The sequence below is a fragment of the Hevea brasiliensis genome, chromosome 9, assembly GCF_030052815.1.
Source record: "Hevea brasiliensis isolate MT/VB/25A 57/8 chromosome 9, ASM3005281v1, whole genome shotgun sequence".
Taxonomy (NCBI): Eukaryota; Viridiplantae; Streptophyta; class Magnoliopsida; order Malpighiales; family Euphorbiaceae; genus Hevea; species Hevea brasiliensis.
In genome coordinates this window covers 59,148,804-59,159,786 of record NC_079501.1, presented here as the reverse complement: position 1 = coordinate 59,159,786, position 10,983 = coordinate 59,148,804, and positions in this window count along the sequence as shown.

The window sequence follows — 10,983 nt, the reverse complement described above, 5'->3', positions numbered from 1 at the left end:
TAGGTTCTGGCAGGTGGTCTACCCTTAGGCCTCTCTGCTGGCTTATATGCAGGTCTCTGTGATGGTCCCACTACCTCAGATTTGCCAGATTTCCTACCCCTTTGTGGTGCAGGAGCAGGTCATGCTCGCTTGTGGAGCAGCTTGTAGCTTCTGTGTGGATGGTTTCCAAGCGATGCTCACGACCCACACCTTAAGCAGGCACCAGTCACTCTCCAACACTCCCCTTATGCCATATCAGGCAATGCAGACATGCAAAAGATGCTGGGGCTGGTCCCCTGAACCCCGTCCCTGGAGAGCTGCCCACTGATGGTGTGGACTGACCTCTCTTAGGGGTGAACAGTGGCCTGGGCCCCTGAGACTGACCTTGACCTTGAGGTTGACCTGAACTCTATGCAGGTGGACCTTTGAACTTCTTTCCTGGTGCAGGAGATGAGCTAGACTGACCCGGGCCCCTCTTCTGCTGTCTCTCCCTTCTAGTCTGCTCACTTATTCTAACCTTTTTAACTTTTATTGCAGCTTCCACTAACTTGGTGAAGTCTGTGATTCCCAAGGCAGTGATCATGATTTTTATATTGTCATTTAATCCCTCTTCAAATCTCTTACATCTCTCGGCTTCATTAGGGACTATCTCCCTTCTATAATGACTCAATCTGACAAATTCCTTTTCATACTCGGCCACTGTCAGTTGTCTCTGCCTCAGGTTAATGAACTCTCTTCTTCTTTCTTCCAGGTATACACTACCCACATATTTCTTCTTGAATTCTGAGAGGAAGAAGTCCCAAGTTATTACTTCTGACTGTACTTCACTGGACACCGTATCCCACCATCCATATGCATCATCTTGCAACAGAGATATAGCAGCTTTTAGATTTTATTCAGGAGTGCAGTGGAATTGTTTTAAAATTATGCCTGTTCTGTTCAACCAATTTTCGGCTACAACAGAATCATCTTCTCTCTTGCCAAAGCAATCCACTGCTCCGAATTTTCTCAGTCTTTCCAGATGTGATTTCTGCTGTAGAGGTGGTGGTGGTGGTGGCATTACCCCAGCCATTTGTCCGAAGAATTCGGCCATTTGCTGGAACATGGCCTGTGGAGGCTGATCAGGCTCTGCTGGAGCTGGCGGAGCAGATTCTCCCCTACCCCCAGTCTCAGCTGCTGCAGGTGGAGCATGACTCTCCACTTCCTCCTCAACTGCCCTCTGAGATGTGGGGTCCATATCCTATTCAAAATAACAAAGACAAACAGATTTGCATTAGTGTCACCTCAACTCTTACAAATACAATGCATGGCATGGACTCGATCTAGGCCCAAAAACGCCTAAACCGTGCTTTGATACCACTAAATGTGACACCCCTTACCCGTCTAAAGCGTAGTCGAGCAAGTTATGCCACGCAGTATACCGGAACACCCTATTTTAATTTAATCATTTTTATTCTTCCTAATTTATCTTTTTCATAGTTATGAAGTACAATTTGTGAAATGTAATTCATTTCAGTCATTTATTGAAATCATAAATTTATTTGAGGTTTCGCAAATTTTATAGAAAATCTGGCAGAGTACCGGCTAAAAATGGAGAAAACAGTTCTTCGGAACCTGTGAAAAACACTTCCAATAATCATTTTCAATCATTCTCAAACTCCAATAAGCATCAACATGGTCTCAACATTAGCAATCATTTCAAGTTCTCAACATTAATCCACAATTTCATTCAAATTCAAAATCAACTAAAATTCCATGAAGATATTCTCAAATTATATTAATTAACAAAATTCTTCAAAATATGTACATCAATATATGATTACATAAATTTACTATTTACATGAGTTCATAATTTACAAATCACAAACTACTACCTATTACAAAATGCAAAAACATAATTTCAAAAGGGACCTAAAGGTCCTATCACTGATGCACTATAGATGAGAGGTGACTCTGACTCTAGGCAGATCTGTGACCTCACTCAGTCTATGGTCTATTGGGCTCTCTGTCTGTCTCTCCAAAACCTACACGTGGCAAAAAGCGACGCGCTAAGCAATAATCCTTAGTGGTGCCAATAATAAAATAAAAAGAAATAATAGAAAATAAATATGCAGTGCATATTCTAACGTCTTATGCAAATAATTTTTCGATCATTATTGATAATCTTATTTATTTTTTACTTGTTATATTCATAATTTCATTAAGTTTATTTACTTTCATTTTTGGTTGTCCAAGTAACCTATCTTTGGATCGATAAACGGATAAGCCGCACTGGGTATCTAGTACCGCGGGCCGTCACACCATCGGTCACATATGCATCTCCTAGTGTGCAACAGAACAGCTAATAAGCTGTAATAACATTAGGCACAAGGCCAAGCGTCAACACAATGTCAAAATGGCTAAAAGCCATGAAATCACAGAATGGCATAATGCCATGTGTAGTACTGCTAACTGAACCCTATTGGCATGCCAACCTATCTAAACCAATCTTGCTAGGTGTACTAGGGCATGTTATACTTTTAAATTTTACAATTCTTGAAATTTAAGTTTAGGTGTTACTATTCATTTTATTAGTCAACTAAAATGTTGACTTTTGCATAGACAATAGGTACATTGGTTCTAATACTCCCAACATATCACATTTTGCATTCTAAAATTGTTGGTATTGGTTGCCAATACCATTTCTAAGCTTAGTGCTTGTTCAAAATTTTCAGATTTTAAGACTTGTTTTTACTGTTCCATTGGTCATTTTTACAGTAGGAATTTGGAAAAATTGTCTGCATGAAAGTTGTTCCTTATTTTGTCTAGTTACATTTTCTTTTTTGAATCACTCCATTTGGAGTTTTGTAGCTCAAGTTATGGCCTAAACACCATAACTGGCTGGATTGGACAGAATCCAAAATTCTGGGCAAAACTGGTTCTGCCAGATTTGGGAACCTAAGTTTGGTTGGAAATTTGACTAGGTTATCGTCAGAATTTGGATTTGTGTTCTTCATAAAAGTTTTAGGTCTATGTCTCATATTTCTGCTGGTAAAATTTCAGGTCAATTGGACCTTTCTACACTGAGTTATGACCAAATGAATAAATACTATTCATTTGGTCATTTTGCTCAGGCAGAATGCAGGTCACCCGGATTAGGGCAATTTTTAGGCCAATTTGGTTTAGTTTTCTGGGTAGGGTTTCTTCACCAAAGTTGTGCCATTATGTGTCTAGTTTCATGTCCAATTGGCCTTGTACAAATTTAACCTCTACAACTCCATTTATAGCTGCCCAAACCTACTAGACTCATGCTCAGTTCTGTAAGTTAGCCAAGGCAGCTCACCCATACACAAATGCCAAGTCTCAACTCACTTCATTTCCTCATCATACACATTCAAATGGTCACTAATTGACCATTAAAATTTATTTTCATCTTTACATGAACAAAGTCTCAAGTTTGTGTCCAAACCCTAACCCTAACCCCAACAATTAAAATTTTCATACACATACAATCCATGGTTTACAACACCAAAATCATGTTCAATGGCAGCCATACACAAAATTTTTAAAAGAAATTGGCACTAACCTTGACTTAGGCACTTTCCAAAGCTTGAGAACTTCTCTTTTCCTCCTTCTTTTTGCTGCCCAAGACTTGCTCTAGGTGTAAGGAAAATTTTTAATGAAAGGAGTAAGGGATTTTATGGTGTAAAATGGTGGGAAAGGAAGCTTGGTTGGGATGGCAATGGTGGATTGCTTGGAGCTGGTTCTGTAACACCCTAGGCAAATCCCACATCGACAAAACACGGGAGAGATGCTGGGTTCATAAGATGGAGGTTCCTAACCCCTATTGACGCGTTTTAAAACCGTGAGGGTTTCGGCCCAGAGCAGACAATATCACTAGTGGGCCGGGCCATTACATTTGTGGTATCAGAGCCGCTCCGCGTGCAACCTTGAATGATGGTGGGGCAAGCCTCAGCGAGGACGCTGAGTCCCATAAGGGGGGTGGATTGTAACACCCTAGGCAAATCCCATATCGACAAAACACGGGAGAGATGCTGGGTTCATAAGATGGAGGTTCCTAACCCCTATTGAAGCGTTTTAAAACCGTGAGGGCTTCGGCCCAGAGCGGACAATATCACTAGTGGGCCGGGCCATTACGCAGCTCAATTGGTAAGAGGCGAAGCAAACCCATGAGGTGATATGGGTTCGAATCCTAGCTCTGCAGGGCGAAGGGATTGAACTCCACCAAAGCGGACAATACTAACTGGAGAAGGATCGGGTTGTTACAGGTTCGTTGCAACTGAAGAAGATGAAAGAAACTGATTTGTCTTCTTTCACTTTCTGCCCATTTAGTCATTTTAAATGAGTTATTGCCATGTGTCACAATGTGATTGGGTGGAGGGATTTTAATTGCATAAGCAAGATGTCAAAAGTCCCATTTTTCTTCATTTTTTTCTTTTCTTTCCATTCATTTTCAATTAAATTTTTAGCAATATTTATTCACATTTTGTGTCATGATAATTATTTACCTAATTGGACAAGTTGGCCAAAAAACATCTTTGAAGATGAAATGACCAAAATGCCCTCCGTTTGGCTTAACAGACCAAAATTATTTGTACCGATTGAAAAATTTTTCTAAGCATTTTCTTGGCATTCTAATATTATAGAAACCTCAATGACCCTTCTCTGGAGTCTCAAAAATTATTTTATGAATTTTCCCCTAGGTCTAGGGCTCTTATTTGTGAGAACCGCAACTTCCCACTAGGTTACCCATCGTTAGGGCACTGGCTCATTTAACTTGATTGTATTTTATTTCTAAAATTTTTCCTAAATTTTTCTTTTTAATATTTGATTTAATTATGGTTCCTCACTTTAGTTTAAATATTTTTTTCTAGGCGTTCTAGCTATCCGGACCGACACTGGTCACCGGAACAGTAGAATGTACGGAGTTGCTATAGGTGTTACGGTCCCTTTTTGGAAGTGTTGAGTTTATACAGTAGAATGTACGGTGTTACGGTCCCTCTTTGGAAGTGTTGAGTTTATACAGTAATAATATTCGATATATAGATTAATTCTAGGAGTATTGTATTTTTGGTTCCTACAATTTTGAAAATTTCATTTGTACTACTTGATTCAGTTATGTTTCCATTGCTAATCTTTTTCCTTATTTCATTCAATACCAATGTTCTTAAATAATTTCAATAATTTACACTGCCCAGGTAACCTATGACAAGCTGACTAAACTAGATAACGGGTCGTTGGCACTGGACACCACGGTGCCTCGGCCCGTCATACCATGGGACACGAAACGTCAACCACGTATGCAGTCAGTATGCCTAAAAAGCCATGATAACATATAATCAGGCATAAAAGCCATGAGTGCAAGCATAAAGCCATGAGTGCGGGCATAAAGCCATGAATATGGGTATAAAGCCATGAATACAGGCATAAAGCCTTATGCAATACTGCTAAAACAATACCCTATTGGCATGCCAATCTATCCAATCTAACACACGTGTTTAGGCAATACATGGGCACATAGTACCATTAAATGTTAATATATTGTGTTTTATGACTTCATTATTTCATGACAAATTTCATAATTTATATATTCATTTGATAATTCATATGATTACAATTCTCATCAATGGTTCTCATGCACTATTGTGCTTAAAACATTCTTATATGATTTAGGGTCACTCAAATTCAAAAATCACAATTCACTAATCATGTTATATATTATCAATCATAATGGCTTCTTTAATCTCTTTTATTATTCCTTATGTTTTTTGGGTTACTATTCACACATTACTATTCACCCAATTTGTTAACTTTTTCATACATAATATGTATATAAATTATAGATACATAATTATACCACATTTTGGGTTCTAGATTTGTTGGTATTGATTGCTAATACCATTTCAAAGCTTATTTTATGTTATTCAAAATTTTCAGATTTCATGCCTTAAGTTTATTGTTCCATTGGTCATTGTTACAGTAGAATTTTGACAAAACTTTCTTCATGAAAGTTGTTCCTTTATGTGTCTTCTTTAATTTCCTTTTAGAATCACTCCATTTGAAGTTTTTTAGCTCAAGTTATGGCCATTTTACCATAACTGGCCGGATTCACTGTACCCAGAATTCTGGGTAGAATTGGTTCTGCCAGATTTGGTATCCTGACTTTGGTAGACAATTCCATTAGGTTAAGTCCAGAATTTGAGTTTGTGTTCTGCATGAAGGTTGTTCTAAATTGTCTAAGCTTTCCATTAATATAAAATTCAGGTCAATTGGATATTTATACACTGAGTTATGGCCAAATGAACAAACAATATTCATTTGGTCACTTTTACCAGGTCCAGAATTGGTTACCCGGATTTAGTCAATTTTTAGGGTATTCTAAGTTTGTTTTCTGAGCAAGGTTTCTTCATCAAAGTTATGCCATTATGTATCTAGTTTCATGTCCAGTTGGCCTTGCACTGATTGAACCTACACCTCTCAAGTTACAGCTACCTAAACTTGCTGGACTCACGTCTAGCCTTATAGGTCACCTAAGGCAGCATACCTAACCTCAATTCCATTGGCATAAATCACTTCAATTCCTCATCAAATATAGCCAAATGGTTGCTAATTGACCATTAAGACTTCCATTCACCAACACATAATTAAAACCCTAATTCATGATCACTAACCCTAATTTCAAATTTCCAAATTGGTGCAAACTCAATTCATTCAACTTCCTAAGCATATCAACTTAACAAGCATCATCATGGGACAAATTTTCATCAAATAAAAACATTAAGCCCTAAAGGATTTCATGGCTGCCAAATTTAAGAAGTTTAAGTCCTTAATCATTTCTTTAAATTTTCTTGCCATTCACACTTATTTAGGCATACTGACCATATCTAAAGTTAGAAAGGAAGAAGTTAGTGCACTAACCTTTAAGTGGCACTTCTTAGACTTGTATAAACCTTAGAATTTCTACACTTTATGACAATCAAAAGCTTCCTCTTGGTGTGAGGATTAATTTTTGTGAAGGGTGTTTAGGGTTTTATGGGGAAATTTTGGGAGAAATGAAGCTCAATTAAAACTAAAATGGAGGAAGATATTTATTTGGGGTGTGCCGGCCATGGGAGGTAGAAATGAGGAAGATGATAAACTTAGTCAATTTTTCCTTCTTTTTATTTGTTTCTTATCCCTTAGTAATTATTTGTTAACATTTAATTGGTTACCCATTTTTATGATGTCTTCCTTGTGTAATAATTAACTCAAATTTCATTTTTGTTTTTACTTTCTTGTTCTTCTTTCTTTTATCATTTTTAATTTAAGTTTCCTCAATATTAATTCATAATTTAAGCCATATAATTTATTTACTTAAATAGACAAGTTGGTCAAAAATCGTCTCTGAGGACAAAATGACCAAAATGCCCTCTATTTGGCTTAACAGACTAAAATTGTCTGTACCGATTTAAAAATTTTTCTAAGCATTTTCTTGGCATTCTAATGGCATCAAAACCTCAATGACTCTTCTCTGGAGTTCCAAAAATTATTTCACAGGGTTCCCTATGGGTATAGGGTCGACAACTGTCTTTACAGTCGCTTCCCATTGGGTCATCCATCGCCGGGGCACCGGCTCATTTAACTTTGTTGTATTTTATTTCTAAAATTTTTCCTAAATTTTTCTTATCGTTATTTCAATTATTTATGACTCCTCACTCTAGTCTAAATATAGTTCCATACATTCTAGCTCTCCGGATAGACATTAGTCACTAGAACAGTAAAATGTACGGACTATGTAAATTGAGGGCGTTACATTATCTGTCTCAAGAATTTCAAAAATTTATGAGGAAGCCTCTGGAAGTTGAATCATCCCCAAAACTCACAGGAGCCACCGCTTGAACCACCATGCACGGTGGCCAGCCGCTGGTGACATCTGCCAGATTTGATAATACCATAATGTTCCTCTCCTCTTCCTCAGTCCATAGGTGGTCTCGGATTGTCGATCCCACGGTCGGATCATCCTAGATCTGACCAAAAAGCTTAAAAACCTGTAACTTCTCTCCTCCATATCTTACACATCCAACCTCCATTTGCTGCAAAATTGGTATCAAAAGAAAGCTCTAGGAACAAGCTTTCCAACGCCACCTGAATCGCCTCGATCGGACGTCGGATGAAGCCAAAATCGCGCCTGGAAGTTGGACCACCTGCACCCTCATTTGTCTCTCTTCTCCCTCTTTTGCCGCCAAGTCTGGTGGTGCTGCCAATTGGCTGGTGGTGCGTCGGTGACTTCCAAGGTGGGGGGACCTCTTGCTGGCCTGCCATGGTGGCTAGAGGCTCGTCGGTTAGAAGAGAAAAGGAGGGGGAGGGACAGTGATGGCAGAGAGAGATTTTAAAAGGAGCGGGCTGCTAGTTTTTTTTTTTTTTCTTTGAATTTCATGGAATGAACTTAGACAAACATGTTGTCAAGATTCATTCCTGGAAAATTTTAATTTTTAATTTTTAAATTAATTTTTAAAAAATTTTAATTTATTTATTCTAATTTAAAAAAATTTGGGTTGTTACATTCTTCCCTCCTTAAGAAAAATTTGTCCTTGAATTTTCAAATAATCAAGGGATAAGGAAATAGGGCTATTGGGATAGGTGCGAGCATTTACTCCTTCAGCTAAGCAAAGATAGTTAAAACGCTCTATTCTCTAAACTTTTTGTGCAGTATATATCGCATTCCTCTGCTCTCTGATTTTACCGTAGTGCCCTAACTGTCATCATCTTTTACTAGAGATGCTCTTATCTCTTAACTATTCATTGACTATTTTTTTTGACATCTCAAGTATTCACTATACCTCTCTGTACTTAACTTGATGTCTCATAACTTCAATCAACCTTGGCGCTTACCCCTCAATCTTCTGCTTCCCAAGGACATGACTTATGTTCCTTATCCTATAATGTTCTATAAGATATTTTCTGTAGCACCTATCATAGGCATCTTATTCTAAATCCTTACTTGTCCTTTGACCTCAATGGTTAGCACCTGTGCATCTTCTCACTTTTATGATACTTTAAATTTCCAATCTATTTGTGCCATTACTAAGGTACTTAGACCAACCTCTATCCATCTTATGTAACTAGTTAGATAGAGTTCCCTCCAAGGGCCAAGTGTACTGTTTATCAACATTGAAAAGTGAATTGGGTCTCTTCTCTTATATGACAAAAGTGTTTATATTCCTTGACAACCCAGTCCATGTGACTTTATCATTTCCCACTCCTCTTCTAGAATGGGAATATCCTGACTTCTTCCTAAAGCTTCTTATTTTGTGACATACTTCCTAACACATTGACACTTAGGTTGAGGTTTCACTACTCCTTGAATTTATTATCTCAACATAACTTGTTTTAAACATTCCTTGGTGTGTCCCTAGCAAGCTTATTCCTTCTTATTCTCATCATTATAACTAAATCTATTGAGCTCTTCTTCTGTCCTTTGGATTTTATTCAGTTCCTTTTTTTATTTTTGCTATTGTAGATATCTTTTCAACTTGTTGTACTTATTCCTTAATCTTAGTCCTGTCTCACCCTTACACCTTTTCCTTCAAGGATGTCCATCCCACCATCAACTTTAACTTTCTTTTTATTTCTTAGTCTTATCTTGATTACTAGTTCCATTACTTCGAGAATTCTAACCTTACGATTGACTCCTACCAGCACATTTTTCACATTATGTAACACTTGAAATTAACCATAGAAAATTCTTTTTGTATCCCCTTTCCCAACTTTAACTATCAGAACATTATCATTCCTTACCAGCCTTAGTAGGAAATTGCTCATCCTGGATGGATAGGAGCCCCAGAAACTATAAGTACCATCTGAACTAACACGGCTGTGGGAAATGTGTGCCATGCCTTAATTCCAAACAAGATACTTCACGTGTTCATTCTCCTTAATATAATCACATATACTACCCATAGCTTCCCAAACTTTAGCCTAAACTTTTCCCATTAGCAACAATTTCATCTATTGAAACTCATTAGCAAATAGCACTTCCTCCGGCTTATAGTTCAAAAAGGTTGTAAGCCCTAGTAACGAGCTCGATTTAACTCCTATCACCCCTCTGATCATTCTTTCGTATTTAACATTAGGTACACCATTATCGTCATTTTTGCCTCAAAAGATTGGATATGTGCTAATGCCCATCAAATTTTCAATTAATTGGGTCACTTTGATATGACCTCTCTTCTTAACATAATCTCCTAGAATCGAAACACAAGCTAATTTGCAAAGAAGGAGAATTATTCTCCCACCATTTATGGTATACCATTGTTTAATAAACAAGATTTAGCTCATACCCCTTAGTCTCCCTTTTTAGTTTCATTATTTCTTTGTAATTATTGTGCGTTATTACAAGATATCAGTTATATCTACCATTTGTTATACTGTTGTCCTACTTGACATATCATCTTAGAATTTACTATTTCCTTTTTACTCTCCATTTATCTTCCATACTTATAATTATTTGCCCAATGCTCCTTATACTTAGTTATATTCTAGAAGATAAAAGCACTCATAGATTCTTTTAGATCTACTCCAATCTTACCAATAATCACTCCTCTAATCCATGTACTTCTCAATATCTTATAATTACACCTATACCTATCTTGTCCTATTCTGACCGTTATTAGCGTTTTGCTACATATTATCACAGTATTATTTATTTATTTATTTATTGTTACTCTTTTTTTTTTACATAAATATCCTATCGATCACACTGAAAATATATGTCTAACTCTAATTTTAAACTCTAGGTCTCACCACTCTAAATTTTAATATCAAGCCTCTGTGACATTATCCCTCATCTTGTATATTTATATCCCTTATGGTGACTTTTATCCAACTTACTCTTACTGATCTTGCTTCTTTATCTGACAATACAATTCAAGTTACCACAACACGCTTAACAACTACTACCTATTTTGGTCGCACACCTCATATATTTTCCATTATACTGTCAATAACCAAAAGGGTTCTTATGTC